The sequence below is a fragment of the Ranitomeya variabilis genome, chromosome 4 (assembly GCF_051348905.1).
Source record: "Ranitomeya variabilis isolate aRanVar5 chromosome 4, aRanVar5.hap1, whole genome shotgun sequence".
Lineage (NCBI taxonomy): Eukaryota > Metazoa > Chordata > Amphibia > Anura > Dendrobatidae > Ranitomeya > Ranitomeya variabilis.
In genome coordinates, this window is record NC_135235.1 from 109,592,174 (window position 1) to 109,615,123 (window position 22,950).

Sequence of the window (22,950 nt, forward strand, 5' to 3'; positions counted from 1 at the left end):
CTGGCGATCCTTTTGTGGTAGGATGGGCATTGATTTGTCGTTTTCCTCCGCTTTTCATCCACAGACTAACGGACAAACGGAACGAACTAATCAGACTCTGGAGGCGTATTTGAGGTGTTTTGTCTCTTCTGATCAGGATGATTGGGTGACCTTCTTGCCGTTGGCTGAATTTGCCCTTAATAATCGGGCTAGTTCTGCCACCTTGGTTTCGCCATTTTTCTGCAACTCCGGTTTCCATCCTCGTTTTTCCTCGGGACATGTGGAGCCTTCTGACTGTCCTGGAGTGGATTCTGTGGTGGATAGGTTGCAGCGGATCTGGAATCATGTGGTGGACAACTTGAAGTTGTCACAGGAGAAGGCTCAGCGTTTTGCCAACCGCCGCCGCGGTGTGGGTCCCCGACTTCGTGTTGGGGATTTGGTATGGCTGTCTTCTCGATTTGTTCCTATGAAGGTCTCCTCTCCCAAATTTAAGCCTCGATTCATTGGTCCTTACAGGATATTGGAGATCCTTAATCCTGTGTCCTTTCGCCTGGATCTTCCGGTGTCGTTTGCCATTCACAACGTATTTCATAGGTCCTTGTTGCGGCGGTACGTTGTGCCTGTGGTTCCTTCTGCTGAGCCTCCTGCTCCGGTGTTGGTTGAGGGCGAGTTGGAGTACGTGGTGGAGAAGATCTTAGATTCTCGTCTCTCCAGGCGGAGGCTTCAGTACCTGGTCAAGTGGAAGGGCTATGGTCAGGAGGATAATTCCTGGGTGGTCTGTTGTGAATTTGGATTCTGGGCTCCCCCGGTGGCTACTGGTGGAATTGAACTGGTGTCTTCATCTTCTCTGTTCACCTGTTCCCATCAAGATGTGGGAGTCGCTATATAACCTTGCTGCTCTGTTAGTTGCTTGCCGGTCAACAATGTTATCAGAAGCCTCTCTGTGCTTGTTCCTGCTCCTAGACAACTACTAGATAAGTTGGACTCTTGTCCATGTTTGTTTTTGCATTTTTGTTCCAGTTCACAGCTGTAGTTTCGTTACTGTGTCTGGAAAGCTCTTGTGAACAGGAATTGCCACTCTGGTGTTATGAGTTAATGCCAGAGTTTTAAAGTAATTTCTGGATGGTGTTTTGATAGGGTTTTCAGCTGACCATGAAAGTGTCCTTTCTGTCTTCTGCTATGTAGTAAGTGGACCTCAAATTTGCTAAACCTATTTTCACACTACGTTTGTTATTTCATCTTAATTCACCGCCAATACATGTGGGGGGCCTCTGTCTCCTTTCGGGGTATTTCTCTAGAGGTGAGCTAGGACTAATATTTTCCTCTGCTAGCATTATTTAGTCCTCCGGCTGGTGCTGGGCATCTAGAATCAACGTAGGCATGCTACCCGGCCACTGCTAGTTGTGCGTTAGGTTTAGTTCATGGTCAGCTCAGTTCCCATCTTCCAAGAGCTAGTTCCTTTATATGCTGATGCTATGATCTCTTGCCATTGAGATCATGACAGTTTGACCGGCCCACTAAAGGGTTAAAATCCTTGGCTGAGAAAGGAGAGAAATAAGTAGTCTGCTGAAATTTTTTTTTTTTTCTCTCCTTCTAATCTTTGAATGGTTCTGTGTCCACCTGTTTGTAATGGATCTTCAGAGTGTAACTGCAGGTTTGAATAATCTCGCCACGAAGGTACAAAATTTGCAAGATTTTGTTTGTCATGCACCTGTATCTGAGCCGAGAATTCCTTTGCCGGAATTTTTCTCGGGGAATAGATCTGGGTTTCAGAATTTTCGAAATAATTGCAAATTATTTTTGTCCCTGAAATCTCGCTCTGCCGGAGACCCTGCACAGCAGGTCAGGATTGTGATTTCCTTGCTCCGGGGCGACCCTCAAGACTGGGCGTTTTCATTGACACCAGGGGATCCTGCGTTGCTCAATGTGGATGCGTTTTTTCTGGCCTTGGGGTTGCTTTATGACGAACCTCATTTGGAGCTTCAGGCAGAAAAAACTTTGATGTCCCTATCTCAGGGGCAAGATGAAGCGGAAATTTACTGCCAAAGATTCCGTAAATGGTCTGTGCTTACTCAGTGGAATGAGTGCGCCCTGGCGGCGACTTTCAGAGAGGGTCTCTCTGATGCCATTAAGGATGTTATGGTGGGGTTCCCTGTGCCTGCGGGTCTGAATGAGTCCATGACAATGGCTATTCAGATCGATAGGCGTTTGCGGGAGCGCAAACCAGTGCACCATCTGGCGGTGTCCACTGAGAAATCGCCAGAGAGTATGCAGTGTGATAGAATTCTGTCCCGAAGCGAGCGGCAGAATTTTAGACGGAAAAATGGGTTGTGTTTCTATTGTGGTGATTCTACTCATGTTATATCAGCATGCTCTAAGCGCACTAAAAAGCTTGGTAAATCTGTTTCCATTTGCACCTTACCGTCTAAGTTTATTCTATCTGTGACCCTGATTTGCTCTTTGTCATCTATTACCACGGACGCCTATGTCGACTCTGGCGCCGCGTTGAGTCTTATGGATTGGTCCTTTGCCAAACGCTGTGGGTATGATTTAGAGCCTTTGGAGACTCCTATTCCTCTGAAGGGGATTGACTCCACCCCATTGGCTAATAATAAACCACAATACTGGACACAAGTAACTATGCGTATTAATCCGGATCACCAGGAGATTATTCGCTTTCTGGTGCTGTGTAATCTACATGATGATTTGGTGCTAGGATTGCCTTGGCTGCAATCTCACAACCCAGTCCTCGACTGGAGAGCTATGTCTGTGTTGAGCTGGGGATGTAAGGGGGCTCATGGGGATGTACCTGTGGTTTCCATTTCATCATCTATTCCCTCTGAAATTCCTGAGTTCCTGTCTGACTATCGTGACGTCTTTGAAGAATCCAAGCTTGGTTCGTTACCTCCGCACCGAGAGTGCGATTGTGCCATAGATTTAATCCCGGGTAGTAAATACCCAAAGGGTCGTTTATTTAATCTGTCTGTGCCTGAACATGCTGCTATGCGAGAATATATAAAGGAGTCCTTGGAAAAGGGACATATTCGTCCATCGTCATCTCCCTTAGGAGCCGGTTTTTTCTTTGTGTCAAAAAAAGACGGCTCTTTGAGACCATGTATTGATTATCGGCTTTTGAATAAAATCACTGTTAAATATCAATACCCATTGCCGTTGCTGACTGATTTGTTTGCTCGCATAAAGGGGGCCAAGTGGTTCTCTAAGATTGACCTTCGTGGGGCGTATAATTTGGTGCGAATCAGGCAGGGGGATGAGTGGAAAACCGCATTTAATACGCCCGAGGGCCATTTTGAGTATTTAGTGATGCCTTTTGGTCTTTCAAATGCTCCGTCAGTTTTCCAGTCCTTTATGCATGATATTTTTCGCGATTATTTGGATAAATTTATGATTGTGTATCTGGATGATATTCTGATTTTTTCGGATGACTGGGACTCTCATGTCCAGCAAGTCAAGAGGGTTTTTCAGGTTTTGCGGTCTAATTCTTTGTGTGTGAAGGGTTCTAAGTGTGTTTTTGGGGTACAGAGGATTTCCTTTTTGGGATATATTTTTTCCCCTCTTCCATTGAAATGGATCCTGTCAAGGTACAAGCTATTTGTGATTGGACGCAGCCCTCTTCTCTTAAGAGTCTTCAGAAATTTTTGGGCTTTGCTAACTTTTATCGTCGATTTATTGCTGTTTTTTCGGATATTGCTAAGCCATTGACCGATTTGACTAAGAAGGGTGCTGATGTTGCCGATTGGTCCCCTGATGCTGTGGAGGCCTTTCGGGAGCTCAAGCGCCGTTTTTCCTCTGCCCCTGTGTTGCGTCAGCCTGATGTTGCTCTACCTTTTCAGGTTGAGGTCGACGCTTCTGAGATCGGAGCTGGGGCAGTGTTGTCGCAGAAAAGTTCTGACTGCTCCGTGATGAGGCCTTGTGCCTTCTTTTCCCGTAAATTTTCGCCCGCTGAGCGGAATTATGATGTTGGGAATCGGGAGCTTTTGGCCATGAAGTGGGCTTTTGAGGAGTGGATGCTGTGGTGGAGAGATTGCATCAGATCTGGGGGCAGGTGGTGGACAATTTGAGGTTGTCCCAGGAGAAGACTCAGCTTTTTGCCAACCGCCACCGTCGTGTTGGTCCTCGGCTTTGTGTTGGGGATTTGGTGTGGTTGTCTTCTCGTTTTGTCCCTATGAGGGTCTCTTCTCCTAAGTTTAAGCCTCGGTTCATCGGCCCGTATAAGATATTGGAGATTCTTAACCCTGTTTCCTTCCGTTTGGACCTCCCTGCATCCTTTTCTATTCATAACGTTTTTCATCGGTCATTATTGCGCAGGTATGAGGTACCGGTTGTGCCTTCCGTTGAGCCTCCTGCTCCGGTGTTGGTTGAGGGTGAGTTGGAGTACGTTGTGGAGAAAATCTTAGACTCTCGTGTTTCCAGACGGAGACTCCAGTATCTGGTCAAGTGGAAGGGATACGGCCAGGAGGATAATTCTTGGGTGAATGCATCTGATGTTCATGCCTCTGATCTGGTTCGTGCCTTTCATAGGGCCCATCCTGATCGCCCTGGTGGTTCTGGTGAGGGTTCGGTGCCCCCTCCTTGAGGGGGGGGTACTGTTGTGAATTTGGATTCTGGGCTCCCCCGGTGGCTACTGGTGGAATTGAACTGGTGTCTTCATCTTCTCTGTTCACCTGTTCCCATCAAGATGTGGGAGTCGCTATATAACCTTGCTGCTCTGTTAGTTGCTTGCCGGTCAACAATGTTATCAGAAGCCTCTCTGTGCTTGTTCCTGCTCCTAGACAACTACTAGATAAGTTGGACTCTTGTCCATGTTTGTTTTTGCATTTTTGTTCCAGTTCACAGCTGTAGTTTCGTTACTGTGTCTGGAAAGCTCTTGTGAACAGGAATTGCCACTCTGGTGTTATGAGTTAATGCCAGAGTTTTAAAGTAATTTCTGGATGGTGTTTTGATAGGGTTTTCAGCTGACCATGAAAGTGTCCTTTCTGTCTTCTGCTATGTAGTAAGTGGACCTCAAATTTGCTAAACCTATTTTCACACTACGTTTGTTATTTCATCTTAATTCACCGCCAATACATGTGGGGGGCCTCTGTCTCCTTTCGGGGTATTTCTCTAGAGGTGAGCTAGGACTAATATTTTCCTCTGCTAGCATTATTTAGTCCTCCGGCTGGTGCTGGGCATCTAGAATCAACGTAGGCATGCTACCCGGCCACTGCTAGTTGTGCGTTAGGTTTAGTTCATGGTCAGCTCAGTTCCCATCTTCCAAGAGCTAGTTCCTTTATATGCTGATGCTATGATCTCTTGCCATTGAGATCATGACAGTGGTCGCCTCTGATGTGCATGCGGCCGATTTAGTTCGTGCCTTTCACGCCGCTCATCCTGATCGCCCTGGTGGTCTTGGTGAGGGTTCGGTGACCCCTCACTAAGGGGGGGGTACTGTTGTGAATTTACCTTTTGGCTCCCTCTAGTGGCTACTAGTGATTTTACTCTGGGTATGTCTATCATCCCTTGTATGCTCACCTGGGTCGTTAGGTCAGGGGTGTTGCTATATAAGCTCCCTGGACCTTCAGTTCAATGCCTGGCAACGTTGATATCAGAGCTAATCTGTAGTGCTCTTGTCTACTGATCCTGGTTCCTGCGTGATTAAGCTAAGTCCGCTTTCTTGCTTTTTGCTATTTGTTTTTGTTTGCATTTTTGTCCAGCTTGTTCATTATCTGTATCCTTTCCTTGCTGGAAGCTCTAGGGAGGCTGGAGTTCTCCCCCCGGGCCGTTAGACGGTTCAGGGGTTCTTGAACCTCCAGTGTGGAATTTTGTTAGGGTTTTTGTTGACCATATAAGTTATCTTACTACATTCTGCTATTAGTAAGCGGGCCTCTCTTTGCTAAACCTAGTTCATCTCTGTGTTTGTCATTTCCTCTTACCTCACCGTTATTATTTGTGGGGGGCTTGTATCCTACTTTTGGGGTCTATTCTCTGGAGGCAAGAGAGGTCTTTGTTTTCCTCTTCTAGGGGTAGTTAGTCCTCCGGCTGGCGCGAGACATCTAGCGACCAACGTAGGCATGTTCCCCGGCTACTTCTAGTGTTGGCGTTAGGAGTAGATATATGGTCAACCCAGTTACCACTGCCCTATGAGCTGGATTTTTGTACTTCGCAGACTTGCTGATATCTCTGAGACCCTCGCCATTGGGGTCATAACAGAATTGGTCCTCTGCGGCTGTTTCTGCCTTTCCGGAGCTTAAAACGCCGATTTACTTCTGCCCCTGTGTTGCGTCAGCCGGATGTTTCACTTCCTTTTCAGGTTGAGGTTGACGCTTCTGAGATTGGGGCAGGGGCCATTTTGTCTCAGAGGAATTCTGATGGTTCCTTGATGAAACCGTGTGCCTTCTTTTCTCGAAAGTTTTCGCCTGCGGAACGCAATTATGATGTCGGCAATCGTGAGTTGTTGGCTATGAAGTGGGCATTTGAGGAGTGGCGACATTGGCTTGAGGGGGCCAAGCACCGTATTGTGGTCTTGACCGATCATAAGAATCTGATTTATCTCGAGTCTGCCAAACGGCTGAATCCTAGACAGGCCCGATGGTCCCAGTTTTTCTCCCGTTTTGATTTTGTGGTCTCGTATCTTCCGGGTTCTAAGAATGTTATGGCTGATGCCCTCTCTAGGAGCTTTTTGCCTGATTCTCCTGGGGACCTTGAGCCGGTCGGTATTCTGAAGGAAGGGGTGATTCTTTCTGCCATCTCCCCTGATTTACGACGGGTTCTTCAGAAATTTCAGGCTGATAAACCTGACCGCTGTCCAGTGGGGAAACTGTTTGTTCCTGACAGATGGACTAGTAAAGTGATTTCGGAGGTTCATTGTTCTGTGTTGGCCGGTCATCCTGGGATTTTTGGTACCAGAGATTTGGTTGGTAGGTCCTTTTGGTGGCCTTCTTTGTCACGGGATGTGCGTTCTTTTGTGCAGTCCTGTGGGACTGGTGCGCGGGCCAAGCCTTGCTGTTCCCGCACTAGTGGGTTGCTTTTGCCTTTGCCGGTCCCTGAGAGGCCTTGGGCGCATATTTCTATGGATTTTATTTCGGATCTTCCGGTTTCCCAGAGGATGTCAGTTATCTGGGTGGTTTGTGACCGGTTTTCTAAGATGGTTCATTTGGTACCATTGCCTAAGTTGCCTTCCTCTTCTGATTTGGTTCCGTTGTTTTTTCAGCATGTGGTTCATTTGCATGGCATTCCGGAGAACATTGTGTCCGATAGAGGTTCCCAGTTTGTTTCTAGGTTTTGGCGGGCCTTTTGTGCTAGGCTGGGCATTGATTTGTCTTTTTCTTCCGCATTTCATCCTCAGACAAATGGCCAAACCGAGCGAACTAATCAGACTTTGGAAACTTATTTGAGATGCTTTGTGTCTGCTGATCAGGATGATTGGGTGGCTTTCTTGCCATTGGCCGAGTTTGCCCTTAATAATCGGGCTAGTTCTGCTACCTTGGTTTCACCCTTCTTTTGTAACTCTGGTTTTCATCCTCGTTTTTCTTCGGGGCAGGTTGAGCCTTCTGATTGTCCTGGGGTGGACTCTGTGGTTGACAGGTTGCAGCAAATTTGGGCTCATGTTGTTGACAATTTGGTGTTGTCTCAGGAGGGGGCTCAGCGTTTTGCTAACCGTCGTCGCTGTGTTGGTTCCCGGCTTTGGGTTGGGGATTTGGTCTGGTTGTCTTCCCGTCATGTCCCTATGAAGGTTTCTTCCCCTAAGTTTAAGCCTCGGTTTATTGGCCCTTATAGGATTTCTGAGATTATCAATCCAGTGTCTTTTCGTTTGGCCCTTCCAGCCTCTTTTTCCATCCATAATGTTTTTCATAGATCTTTGTTGCGGAAATATGCGGTGCCCGTTGTTCCCTCTGTTGATCCTCCTGCCCCGGTGTTGAATGATGGGGAGTTGGAGTATGTGGTTGAGAAGATTTTGGATTCTCGTTTTTCGAGGCGGAGGTGTTGTGTATCCGCTTTTTGGGCTCCCCTGGTGGTTGCTGGTGGTACTGGTGACTTGTTTGCACTTTGCTTCTTCTGTTCACCTGCTTCCATCAGTGTTTGGGAGTTTCCTATTTAGCCTTGCTCTCCAGTCATTTCCTTGCCGGTCATCATTGTAACCAGAGCCTTCGGTTGCATGTTCCTGCTACTAGTCTGCTGATCAGCTAAGTGGACTTTGTCCTTTTGTTTTGTACCTTTTGTCCAGTTTGCAGTTTTTGTAATTCTCTGTAGCTGGAAGCTCTTGCGGGCTGAAATTGCCACTCCTGTGTCATGAGTTGACACAGGAGTCTTAAAGTAATTTCAGGATGGTTTTTGAAAGGGTTTTCAGTTGACCGTGAAGTCCTCTTTTGTATCCTTCTGCTATCTAGTAAGTGGACCTCTCTTTGCTAAATCTACTTTCATACTGTGTATGTCTTTTCCTCTTAATTCACCGTTATTACATGTGGGGGGCTGCTATCATCTTTTGGGGTATTTCCCTAGAGGTAAGCCAGGTCTGTTTCTTCCTCTACCAGGTGTAGTTAGTCCTCCGGCTGGCGCGTGGCATATAGGAAGCCGTAGGTATGCTCCCTGGCTACTGTTAGTTGTGTGGTAGATTTAGCTCACGGTCAACTCGAGTTTCCATCACCCGAGAGCTCGTTCGTTACTTATGTGTTTTTTACGTTCCCTTGCCATTGGGAACCATGACAGTATGACCGGCCTACAAAGTGTTAATTGTTTGGGCTGAAGCAGGAGAAAAAGAAGTGTTGAAGGGAAATTTTTTTTTTTTCTTTCCCTCAGAGTTTTGCTGCCTAGCCCTTAATTGCTGTCTAGCTGCTTCTTACCTCCTCTTAACCCTTGAATGGCTCTGACCTTAGCTGTTTAACATGGATGTCCAGAGTTTGGCTGCAGGTTTAAATAATCTTGCTACGAAGGTTCAAAATTTACAAGATTTTGTTATACATGCTCCTATTTCTGAACCTAAAATCCCTACACCAGAGGTGTTTTCCGGAGATAGATCTCGGTTTTTGAATTTCAAATATAATTGTAAATTATTCCTTTCTCTCAGACCTCACTCCTCAGGAGATCCTGTCCAGCAGGTTAAGATTGTAATCTCTTTGCTGCGAGGTGACCCTCAAAATTGGGCATTTTCATTGGCACCAGGGGATCCTGCGTTGCTCAATGTGGATGCGTTTTTCCTGGCTTTAGGGTTGCTTTATGAGGAACCTAATTTGGAGATTCAAGCTGAAAAAGCTTTGATAGCCCTATCTCAAGGGCAAGATGAAGCGGAGATATACTGCCAAAAATTTCGTAGGTGGTCTGTGCTTACTCAGTGGAATGAGTGCGCCTTAGCGGCAAATTTCAGAGAGGGCCTTTCTGATGCCGTTAAAGATGTTATGGTCGGGTTCCCTGCGCCTACAGGTCTGAATGAGTCCATGACAATGGCAATTCAGATTGATCGGCGTTTGCGGGAGCGCAAACCCGTGCACCATTTGGCGGTATCTTCTGAAGAGACGCCAGAGAAAATGCAATGTGACAGAGTTATGTCCAGAAGCGAGCGGCAGAATTATAGGCGTAAAAATGGGTTATGCTTCTATTGTGGTGATTCTGCTCATGTTATATCGGCATGCTCTAAGCGTACTAGGAAGGTTGACAAGTCCATTTCAATTGGCACTTTACAGTCCAAATTTATTATGTCTGTAACCTTGATTTGTTCATTATCAGTTATTACCGTGGATGCCTATGTGGACTCGGGCGCCGCTCTGAGTCTTATGGACTGGTCCTTTGCCAGGCGCTGTGGGTTTGATTTAGAGCCTCTGGAAGTCCCTATACCTCTGAAGGGTATTGATTCTACACCTTTGGCTTGTAATAAACCACAGTTCTGGACGCAAGTGACTATGCGTATGACTCCAGACCATCAGGAGGTGATTCGCTTCCTTGTGTTGTACAATTTACATGATGTTTTGGTGCTTGGATTACCATGGTTACAGTCTCATAACCCAGTCCTTGACTGGAAGGCTATGTCTGTGTTAAGCTGGGGATGTCGGGGGGCTCATGGGGACACTCCTATGGCGTCCATTTCGTCATCTATTCCATCTGAGATTCCGGCATTTTTGTCTGATTATCGTGATATTTTTGAAGAGCCTAAGATTGGTTCACTCCCTCCTCACAGGGATTGTGATTGCGCCATAGATCTGATTCCTGGCAGTAAATTTCCAAAGGGTCGTTTGTTTAACCTATCTGTACCTGAACATGCTGCTATGCGCGAGTATATTAAGGAGTCCCTGGAAAAGGGACATATTCGTCCTTCTTCATCACCTTTAGGAGCCGTTTTTTTCTTTGTCTCTAAAAAGGATGGCTCTCTGAGGCCTTGTATTGATTATCGTCTCCTGAATAAAATTACAGTCAAATATCAGTATCCGTTGCCTTTGCTGACTGATTTGTTTGCTCGCATAAGGGGGGCTAAGTGGTTCTCTAAGATTGATCTTCGTGGGGCGTATAATTTGGTGCGAATTAAGCAGGGGGATGAGTGGAAGACCGCATTTAATACGCCTGAGGGCCATTTTGAGTATTTGGTAATGCCTTTCGGCCTTTCTAATGCACCTTCTGTCTTTCAGTCCTTAATGCATGATATTTTCCGGGAATATTTGGATAAATTTATGATTGTGTACTTGGATGATATTTTGATTTTTTCTGATGACTGGGAGTCTCATGTTCAGCAGGTCAGGAGGGTTTTTCAGGTTTTGCGGGAGAATTCTTTGTGTGTAAAGGGTTCAAAGTGTGTTTTTGGGGTTCAAAAAATTTCATTTTTGGGGTATATTTTTTCTCCTTCTTCTATTGAGATGGACCCTGTCAAGGTTCGGGCTATTTACGACTGGACGCAGCCTACTTCTTTGAAGAGTCTCCAGAAATTCTTGGGCTTTGCTAATTTTTATCGTCGATTTATAGCTGGTTTTTCTGGCGTTGCTAAACCTCTGACGGATTTGACTAAAAAGGGTGCTGATGTTGCCAATTGGTCCCCTGCTGCTGTGGAGGCCTTTCGGGAGCTTAAGCGCCGCTTTTTGTCTGCCCCTGTGTTGCGCCAGCCTGATGTTTCTCTTCCCTTTCAGGTTGAGGTCGATGCTTCCGAGATCGGAGCGGGGGCGGTTTTGTCGCAGAAAAGTTCCGACTGCTCAGTGATGAGACCTTGTGCGTTCTTTTCGCGAACATTTTCGGCCGCCGAGCGAAACTATGATGTTGGTAATCGGGAGCTTTTGGCCATGAAGTGGGCATTTGAGGAGTGGCGTCATTGGCTTGAGGGTGCCAGACATCAGGTGGTAGTTTTGACTGATCACAAGAATTTAATTTATTTGGAGTCTGCCAGGCGCCTGAATCCTAGACAGGCACGTTGGTCGTTGTTCTTTTCCCGGTTTAATTTTGTGGTCTCGTACTTACCGGGTTCTAGGAATGTGAAAGCAGATGCTCTTTCTAGGAGTTTTGAGCCTGACTCTCCTGGGAATTCTGAACCTGCTGGTGTCCTTAAGGATGGAGTGGTTTTGTCTGCTGTCTCTCCAGATTTGCGACGTGCTTTGCAAGAATTTCAGGCGGATAGACCTGATCGTTGTCCGTCTGGTAGACTGTTTGTTCCTGACGAGTGGACCACTAGAGTCATCTCGGAAGTTCATTCTTCTACTCTGGCAGGTCATCCGGGAATTTTTGGCACCAGAGATTTGGTGGCTAGATCCTTCTGGTGGCCTTCCCTGTCTCGAGATGTGCGTGTTTTTGTGCAGTCTTGCGATGTGTGTGCTCGGGCCAAGCCTTGTTGTTCTAGGGCTAGTGGGTTGTTGTTGCCCTTGCCTATTCCGAAGAGGCCTTGGCCGCACATCTCTATGGACTTTATCTCGGATCTCCCTGTTTCTCAGAAGATGTCTGTCATCTGGGTGGTGTGTGACCGTTTTTCTAAAATGGTTCATTTGGTGCCATTGCCTAAGTTGCCTTCCTCATCTGAGTTGGTCCCTCTGTTTTTTCAAAATGTGGTTCGCTTGCATGGTATTCCGGAAAACATCGTTTCTGACAGGGGTACCCAGTTCGTGTCTAGATTTTGGCGGGCAGTCTGTGCCAGGTTGGGCATTGATTTGTCCTTTTCGTCTGCATTCCATCCTCAGACCAATGGCCAGACGGAGCGAACTAATCAAACTTTGGAGACTTATTTGAGGTGTTTTGTGTCTGCGGATCAGGATGATTGGGTTGCCTTTCTGCCGTTGGCGGAGTTTGCTCTTAATAATCGGGCTAGTTCTGCCACTTTGGTTTCTCCTTTCTTTTGCAATTCAGGGTTTCATCCGCGTTTTTCATCTGGTCAGGTTGAATCTTCGGATTGTCCTGGAGTGGATGCGGTGGTGGATCGGTTGCATCGGATTTGGGGACAAGTGGTGGATAATTTGGAATTGTCCCAGGAGAGGACTCAGCAGTTTGCTAACCGTCGTCGTCGTGTTGGTCCCCACCTTCGCGTTGGGGACTTGGTGTGGTTGTCTTCCCGTTTTGTCCCTATGAGGGTTTCTTCTCCCAAATTTAAGCCTCGGTTCATCGGTCCTTATAGGATTTTGGAGATTCTTAACCCTGTTTCCTTTCGTTTGGACCTCCCGGCATCTTTCGCTATCCATAATGTGTTCCATCGGTCGTTGTTGCGGAGATATGAGGTACCGGTGGTTCCTTCTACTGAACCTCCTGCTCCTGTGCTGGTGGAGGGTGAATTGGAGTACGTCGTGGAGAAGATCTTGGACTCCCGTATTTCCAGACGGAGACTTCAATATCTGGTTAAATGGAAAGGCTATGGTCAGGAAGATAATTCTTGGGTAACTGCCTCTGATGTTCATGCCTCGGATTTGGTTCGTGCCTTTCATAGGGCTCATCCAGATCGCCCTGGCGGTTCTTGTGAGGGTTCGGTGCCCCCTCCTTAAGGGGAGGGTACTGTTGTGTATCCGCTTTTTGGGCTCCCCTGGTGGTTGCTGGTGGTACTGGTGACTTGTTTGCACTTTGCTTCTTCTGTTCACCTGCTTCCATCAGTGTTTGGGAGTTTCCTATTTAGCCTTGCTCTCCAGTCATTTCCTTGCCGGTCATCATTGTAACCAGAGCCTTCGGTTGCATGTTCCTGCTACTAGTCTGCTGATCAGCTAAGTGGACTTTGTCCTTTTGTTTTGTACCTTTTGTCCAGTTTGCAGTTTTTGTAATTCTCTGTAGCTGGAAGCTCTTGCGGGCTGAAATTGCCACTCCTGTGTCATGAGTTGACACAGGAGTCTTAAAGTAATTTCAGGATGGTTTTTGAAAGGGTTTTCAGTTGACCGTGAAGTCCTCTTTTGTATCCTTCTGCTATCTAGTAAGTGGACCTCTCTTTGCTAAATCTACTTTCATACTGTGTATGTCTTTTCCTCTTAATTCACCGTTATTACATGTGGGGGGCTGCTATCATCTTTTGGGGTATTTCCCTAGAGGTAAGCCAGGTCTGTTTCTTCCTCTACCAGGCGTAGTTAGTCCTCCGGCTGGCGCGTGGCATATAGGAAGCCGTAGGTATGCTCCCTGGCTACTGTTAGTTGTGTGGTAGATTTAGCTCACGGTCAACTCGAGTTTCCATGACCCGAGAGCTCGTTCGTTACTTATGTGTTTTTTACGTTCCCTTGCCATTGGGAACCATGACACGGAGGCTTCAGTATCTTGTCAAATAGAAGGGTTATGGCCAGGAGGATAATTCTTGGGTTGTTGCCTCCGATGTTCATGCTGAGGATTTGGTTCGTGCCTTTCATTTGGCTCGTCCGGATCGGCCTGGGGGTTCTGGTGAGGGTTCGGTGACCCCTCCTCAAGGGGGGGGGGTACTGTTGTGAATTCTGCTTTTGGGCTCCCTCCGGTGGTTGTAAGTGGTAGCGCTGCTGTCTCTGAATCACAGCATTTATCAGGTGTGTTCACTTTTTGCAATTTGGACTGGGCTATTTAGTCTTGCTTCACCCTTTAGTCAGTGCCAGTTGTCCATTGTTCCTGGAGGATTCACATCCCTGCCTGGTCTCTTCTGCTTTGCAGTTCTTTTCAACAAAGATAAGTTCTGGCCTTGATTTTGCTGTCCACATGCTGTGGTCTTATTGTTCAGTTCTTTTCTATGTTTTGTCTTGTCCAGCTTGGTCTGTATAAGGATTTTTTTTAGCCAAGCTGGTATCTCTGGAGATGCAGATATACCCTCCATATCTTTAGATAGCTGTGGAGATTCTGTATTTTCTGTGGTGGATATTTTGTAGTGTTTTAATACTGACCGCATAGTACTCTGTCCTATCCTTTCTATTTAGCTAGAAGTGGCCTCTTTTGCTAAATTCTCATTTCAGTCTGTGTATGTTTTTTCCATCTCCTCTCACAGTCAATATTTGTGGGGGGCTGCCTATCCTTTGGGAATTTTCTCTGAGGCAAGATAGTTTTCCCTTTCCTATCTCTAGGGGTAATTAGTCCTCCGGCTGTGTCGAGATGTCTAGGGAGCGCTAGGTACGGTGTTAGGTTCAGGGTCTGCGGTCAGTACAGGTACCACCTTCTCCAGAGTACGTCTCATGCTGCTCTTAGGCCACCAGATCATAACAGCCCACACAGTAGTATACAGCACTGTCCACACAGTAGTATACAGCACAGCCCACACAGCAGTATACAGCACTGGCCACACAGTAGAATACTGCACTGCCCACACAGTAGTATACAGCTCAGCCCACACAGTAGTATACAGCACTGCCCATACAGTAGCATACAGCACTGCCCACACAGTAGTATACAGCACAGCCCACAGAGTAATATACAGCACTGCCCAGAGAAGTATACAGCACTGCCCACAGAGTAGTATACAGCACTGCCCACACAGTAGTATACAGCACAGCACACACAGTAGTATACAGCACTGTTCACACAGTAGTAAACAGCACAGCCCACACAGTAGTATACAGCAAAGCCCACATCCCCACTTCCCTCCCCTCCTCTCCCCTCCTGAAAATGGCCCCACAGTCCAGTAAAAAAAAAACACAAGCTCCTCACCTCTCCTCATGCCCACGCTGCTTCCTGCTCCTGTGTCGGCGACTGCCGCTGCACTGCCTGCCTGGCACTCAGTGAGTGTGCGATGATGCGCACCCGCAGTGTCGGAGGCAGAGCAGGGAATGATGGGAGAGGGAGTGTCAAGTGACGCTCTCTCCTCCATCATTGCTTTGAACTGTACCTGCAGACGCTGGTACAGTTCAATGTGGCGGGGGAGTCGGCGCTGGTGGCAGGCGGACCCCCTTGCCTCACAGGGGCCCCATAGCGGCTGTGTGACTTACCACTAGCTGGGGGCCCTGGGGGAGCAGGGGCTCCAGGCAGCTGCCTGGTCTGCCTGCCCCTAAAGTCGGCCCTGCTGCCAGACCAACTCGTGAGTGCGTGGGTCAATATTCCTCCGACACAGCTTACCATCATTGATAAACAATTTGCACTTCTCCTTCCACAACTGCTGAGTCTCTTGTGGAGCATCTGGACCAGGGTGTGAATCGGCTTGTGTCAGCAGCTCTTTTACCAGATGGACTGCTGGGTCACTGTCCTGCGTCTCTGCCCATCCATGGTGGGGCAATGGTTTCAGCGTGACTTCTTGCGTGTTATTGCGCTTGTTCCTCACATGATAAGAATACTGAGTCGCCCTGGGGCGATGGAAAGCTGGTAACTCAATCTCTTCAAGTGCTACCGGATCTTCTCCCACTTCTGGTAAATGGAGCATCATGGACAGTGCATCAGCATTTACATTCTTGTGCCCTGCAGGGTACTTGATGTTGAATTCGTAGTTGGACAACTGGGCCATCCATCGCTGCTCCAATGCTCCTAGTTTTGCAGTTTCCAGGTGGGTCAGCAGATTGTTGTCCTTGAAAACGGTGAATCTTGCTGAGGCCAGGTAGTGTTTGAATCGCTCTGTTACCGCCCAGACTATGGCGAGGAACTCCAGCTTGAAGGAACTGTAGTTTTTGGGGTTCCTTTCAGTGGGACGAAGCTTCCTGCTGGCGTAGGTAATTACTCTTTCTTTGCCTTTCTGCACCTGGGACAATAGCGCTCCCAGTCCCATGTTGCTGGTGTCTGTGTAGAGCACAAACGGTTGGTCATAGTCAGGGTAGGCCAGTACCTCATCTCTCATGAGAGCCAACTTCAACCGAGTGAAGGATCCTTCCAGCCTGTCATTCCATTCAAATGGAGTTCCCTTGCTCTTAGTCTTCTTGGATTGGCCCACTAACAGGTCTTGCAGGGGTGCAGTTATCTTAGTGAAATCCTTAATGAACCTTCGGTAGTAGCCAACCGACTCCAGGAACTGCCGGACTTTGTGGATGTTGCTGGGTTTTGGCCAGTCCCTGATCACAGTGACCTTGTCAGGGTCTGGTGCCACTCCTTCGGTGCTTACCACATGGCCCAGGTACTGTACTTTGGGCTTTAACAGATGACACTTGGATGGCTTTACCTTCAGACCAAAGTTAGACAGACCTTTTTCCTGACGAAGACTAATGGAGCTGCCTAGGTGCTACAACTATCTCTGATTACCAAAACCTCCTTCATCCCTCGTAACTACTGTTGAGCATTCCGATACTGCAAATATCGGGTATCGGCCGATATTTGCTGTATCGGAATTCCGATACCGAGTTCCGATATTTTTGCGATATCGGAAATCGGAATCGGAAGTGTGCGGTGCGTATGGTTCCCAGGGTCTGGAGGAGAGGAGACTCTCCTTCAGGCCCTTGGATCAATATTCATGTAAAAAATAAATAATAAAAATAAAAAATATTGATATACTCACCCTCGGACGGCCCCTGGCTATTAGCGGTGCCTCCGTTCCTAAGAATGCAGGGACTGAAGGACCCTCGATGACGTCGCGGCTTGTGATTGGTCACGTGAGCGGTCACATGAGCGGTCACGCGACCAATCACAAGCCGTGACGTCATCGAAGGTCCTTCACTCTGCATTCTTAGGAACGGAGGCAGACGCTTGGACCGGTGAGAGCCGGGGCTGTCGGAGGGGTGAGTATATCAATATTTTTTTTTTTTATTCTTTATTTTATACATGAATATGGATCCCAGGGCCTGAAGGAGAGTTTCCTCTCCTTCAGACCCTGGGAACCATTCCGATATTTTGTGTCCCATTGATATGCATTGGTATCGGGTATCTGTATCGGCGATATCCGATATTTTTTGGATATCGGCCGATCCAATCCGATACCGATACCTTTGCATATCGGAAGGTATCACTCAACACTACTCGTAACATACTCTTTGCACATTGGTAGTGAGCTGGAGGTACAGGCCGGTACCTCTCTTTAATGGACAGATGACCTCCAGTGGGGATATAATGTTGAACCCCTTTTACCTGCCCAAAATCTACTGGGTGTTTTCTGAATACCTGCTCATACTCGTGGACCACCCAGTAACATAGTAACATAGTAACATAGTTAGTAAGGCCGAAAAAAGACATTTGTCCATCCAGTTCAGCCTATATTCCTATATTCCATCATAATAAATCCCCAGATCTACATCCTTCTACAGAACCTAATAATTGTATGATACAATATTGTTCTGCTCCAGGAAGACATCCAGGCCTCTCTTGAACCCCTCGACTGAGTTCGCCATCACCACCTCCTCAGGCAAGCAATTCCAGATTCTCACTGCCCTAACAGTAAAGAATTCTCTTCTATGTTGGTGGAAAAACCTTCTCTCCTCCAGACGCAAAGAATGCCCCCTTGTGCCCGTCACCTTCCTTGGTATAAACAGATCCTCAGCGAGATATTTGTATTGTCCCCTTATATACTTATACATGGTTATTAGATCGCCCCTCAGTCGTCTTTTTTCTAGACTAAATAATCCTAATTTTGCTAATCTATCTGGGTATTGTAGTTCTCCCATCCCCTTTATTAACTTTGTTGCCCTCCTTTGTACTCTCTCTAGTTCCATTATATCCTTCCTGAGCACCGGTGCCCAAAACTGGACACAGTATTCCATGTGCGGTCTAACTAGGGATTTGTACAGAGGCAGTATAATGCTCTCATCATGTGTATCCAGACCTCTTTTAATGCACCCCATGATCCTGTTTGCCTTGGCAGCTGCTGCCTGGCACTGGCTGCTCCAGGTAAGTTTATCATTAACTAGAATCCCCAAGTCCTTCTCCCTGTCAGATTTACCCAGTGGTTTCCCGTTCAGTGTGTAATGGTGATATTGATTCCTTCTTCCCATGTGTATAACCTTACATTTATCATTGTTAAACCTCATCTGCCACCTTTCAGCCCAAGTTTCCAACTTATCCAGATCCATCTGTAGCAGAATACTATCTTCTCTTGTATTAACTGCTTTACATAGTTTTGTATCATCTGCAAATATCAATATTTTACTGTGTAAACCTTCTACCAGATCATTAATGAATATGTTGAAGAGAACAGGTCCCAATACCGACCCCTGCGGTACCCCACTGGTCACAGCGACCCAGTTAGAGACTATACCATTTATAACCACCCTCTGCTTTCTATCACTAAGCCAGTTACTAACCCATTTACACACATTTTCCCCCAGACCAAGCATTCTCATTTTGTGTACCAACCTCTTGTGCGGCACGGTATCAAACGCTTTGGAAAAATCGAGATATACCACGTCCAATGACTCACCGTGGTCTAGCCTATAGCTTACCTCTTCACACCAAAAACCCCATGTTTTTGGTGTGAAGGGGTAGAATCAGTGCCCACGTATAATTTCTGACACCAATCCTCCAACTGTCCTGCAGGGCCATTGTCCTCTGCCTGGTCTGGCGGGACCAAGGGTTCTGTTGCCTGTATTGCATTATTATTACCAGTAAACAGGGTAAGTGGACCTCTTTCTCTCCACAGTTACGGACACGTACTGGTACCCTCCCCTTGCGGACATCAACCACCCCTCTGGCTGTCAGGATTGTGGGCCTACTATCTGAATACACAGGTTCTACCAGGGCCTAGTAATCTTTACCTCTGAGGCCTATTGCTGCCTGACACCAAATTAGCATTTCACTCCTGGGGGGTATTGCAATAGGGATTGGATCACTCACTGTGACGAGGTCAATTTCTCCACCATACAATTCTACCTGTTGTCTCTGTACCAGGGCTCTGAATTCTTTTTGCAGGACACGTTGCTCACTGGAACGAGCAGTTTCGGCCACATGTTGTAACAAGACAATAACCTCGCCAAGACCGTTTTCTATGACATTAGTACCTAAGGTCATTACAGGGTTACATTCTCGATGGTGAATATCAACAATCACCATTCCTTGGGCCTTTAATTCTACCCGCCCCACCTTAATGGTTATGAAGCGCCCCCAGACGCAGGGCCGCGGGGCACTCGGTACCGGGCCTCTCTGTCTTGGTCTTGGGTTTGTCACGGTGGCCTGACCCGGTCCGTGACCCTGCTAAGGGGCGTCCAATTAAAGGTGGTGGTGCGTGGTGCGATGAAATAGCGAAGACACAGGGTTGCAGTCTTTTTACCTCTTTACTGTAGGCTTCAGGATCCGCAATCCGGAGCACTGCTAACAGGGCTGGCTGAGACCGGCCGGTCCGAAGGCACATCCAGAGTTCCCTTTGCAGGTGGAAATCAGTGCCTACCTTCTAGCGCCTGTGTGTTGTAGTACTTCCCTGCTGAGCACCACGGGATAGTCCTCACAACTGTTGTGTCTGTTTCTGATGTTCTTTCTCACAACTCTCGTTTCTATTCTGATGATTGTTCTCTCCGTCCCCCAGATGATATGGCTAGGACGCACCCGTATGACGGGTAGGCCTGGAGTTCTTCCGGGACCCTAGTGTCGCCCCTCTCCCACAATTGCCTCCTATGTCTGCTTAGGTGATTTAGGTGAGACAGTCAACCTATAATTAACTGTCCTGCCGTTGGTTTGAAGTAATGCTTGGAGCCCAATACTTCCTCGGCGTTCCGGCCACCGGCTACGCGCCTCAGTAGGATGTTACCGATCTCGGGGCACGACTCCTACTGGTATTGTCTCCTTTTTGCTGTGATCTCGTTTCTCACTTCTCCACAATAAACCTCGCTTCTTGTCCTTTCTTGAGATACCGCCGCAATGTAGTGCAGGCTCGGTTCCTTAACGTTCTGTCTTGTTCGCTAGGCCTCTGTCAGGATCCCACCCCTGACAGGGACCCCCATGAATCTTCCCCCGCAACACCCTCTGCCACAGGATGTTGCCTGGTTCCAACCCAGTCAGCTTCTCCCTAACTTCCTATCCAACCCCCAGTTTTACCAGATTGTGAGGAGTGGCCTAATACATAGTACCCTTTGCTCCCCCTGGAGGCCAGACTGTGAAGTGTATTGGTGCCTGTGATACCTGGTCAGGTGAACTCCTTCAGTGCAATCAGGCGTACCATCACTCCCCTTAGTGGCAGAGCGATGTTACTGCAAGGACCAGGTCTCTGGGGCGCTGCACTTACCTCTTTGTACCCCACCTGTGGCAAAGACTGACCATTACTGGCTACTATTGTCAAATCACTATCTGGGCCATGGTTAATATCAGAGTCATCCCGATACCGTTTGTAGAGAATGTAACGCATAATCGTCACCTGAGAACCGGTGTCCAGTAAAGCGTTCATCGGGATGCCGTCGATCATAATGGGGAGCACAGGTCGTCCTCCGACACACTTGGCTCGCCAGTTTTGTGGGCCTGGTCATTTTACTCCTGGGGGTTGGCCCTCTGCCCCAGGGGTCGCTCGTTTAAATGGCAGAACCTTGTGATGTGCCCCGGCTGATTGCAGCGGCTGCAGATGGGTCATCCGTCCTGATGATAACAGTTGTTGTTTCTTCCTGATAGGTGGGATCCTCTTCTGTCGTCGCCAGGGGACGTCCTCAGGACTGGAAGCCAGCTGGATCTTTTCCTTCGGAGATTCCGGCAGGGACTGCATGGTCCTGGCTAGTGCAGCTCCGCTTTTAGTCAGTTCCTGGACCTGGAGGCGCAATTCGGTGGAGGGATCATCATCCAGGATCTGTGCGTCGGCCTCAACGGGGACCTGAGGAAAGGGTGCCAACTCCTGGTGGTATGTGAGGGTTGGACGCCTAGGGGGCACTATGCGGTTGGGCTGAGGTTCATGCAGCACCCAGATGGCCCTGACTTTAAATTGTGGGAAGTCCAGGTCAGGGTTTTGCAAGGCCAGGATGCGCAGCTGTGTCCTGTGGGTGCTGGATAGGAGACCCTCAATGAACTGTTCCTTTAATAGCTTGTCTCCATCCTGCACGCTTTTAGGGTCAACCTGTTTAATGGCTCGCAGTGCCTCCTGGAGATTAAGGGCATAGTCCCGTATGCTTTGTTTGCACCCGATAAACCTCATTTTGATTTCTGCAGCGGTGCGGGTGTCAAAAGTGCTTTTAAGTTTGACAAATATCTGCTTAACAGTTCCCTTTTCAATATCCAGCCAGGATTTCCCTTCTCTTTGTGCTGCGCTACTTAATTGACCAGTTAAGAAGTTGACCTTTTGATATTCTCTCAGGTGAAATACTGCAAACAGGCTGCATAGCCTTTCTTTAATGTCACTTAGCGTATGGACTCCCCTGAATATTGTGGTAGCCAGGCCGCTCCTGGTATATAGGGCATGGATAGCGGCATTATAGGAGCTGTTACTGCGGCGGGGTCCTGCCGGTTTATAGGAGCTGCGGGCACCGCGGGGCCTGGTGGAATCATGGGGCCTGCGTCTGCACTGGGCCTGGGGGGGGGGGGTCACGGTGGCAGCGACCCGGTCCGTGGCCCTGGGCACCCAAGCAAAACAGACAGTCTTTAAAGGGGTTGTAGAAATGATGAAAGTTTGTGACGCCACCTGCTTAAAGGGGTCCTCTGGGGCAATGGTGCTGCTGCAAAGATGGTGTCGCTTCCCACAGGTAAAGCGGTGTCCCCAGGGACCCGGTGTATTTGGCAGGGATGGTGAATGCCATCAAATAAATGGAGGACACAGGGTTGCAGTCTTTACCTGGTTTACTGGTGTTAAGCAGCCTCAGTCCAGGGTACCGGCAACAGGTATAGATGGAGTCCAGGCAGCCTGAACACAAGTGGAAATCTCCTTGACAGGTCAGTTTTGGAGCCTTCCACTATGCGTTTTGGTGTGTAGTCCCTTGCTGCCTGTAGTTGTCTAACAAGGTCCTCTTTCTTCCCTGTCCAGGGACAGTACCTGCACGATAGGCAACTTGAGCCGTCTCTTTGGGGTCTCTGTCCACGGTGACTCCAGACTCTGATTGCTGCTGTACCTCAGGTATTATGTGGGCAAATCCTTTTTAGTTTCCTGCCCTCCGGTTTTGCCTTGGGGCCTGTGTTTCCTCACTTCCTTGGGCTCCCGGTGCCCGGTTTCTGCGCTCAGCTTAGAGAGGCCCAGTCGCAGCCCTTCTTTAGCTCCTAAGCCCTTCAGTGCTCTTTCACTGTCTGCTACCAACTGTCAACTGTCTGCCTGTCTTTACCCGACTAACTGACTCTTCCTCCAGACCAGGATGTTTATAGGTAAGTTCCCCTTGAACCAGGTTTAGAGCTTCCTCTTCTGGCCTGGAGTCAGAATGTGTTGCATGTAACGTTCCCTGCCAAAGGGATTCCTCCTGTTTCCAGGCATGGCACTACCCTCCCCGAGAGGAAGGCAGCACCACTGTGGTACCCAAACTCCTGGGGTGCCACACTTACATATATACAGCGCTATACATATAGGCACACCTGATTTACCCATAAAGTGGGAAACTCACAGACACAATGAAAAATTAAAAAAATATATATTTTCACGTACAATAAGAAAAAATACACAAAATTGGCACAGATGGCACCCAAAAGTATTGCAGCTATATCTTGAGAATAAACCCTAAATAGCCTTTATTCAGACTTGGGAAATGTGAATTTATAAAACATTTTTCATCATTGAGATTATTAAATGAAAGTAATCATCCAAATGTGTCATGTGTAACACAATGACCAATTATTTACAGCATCCTTGACAAAATTGGCTTT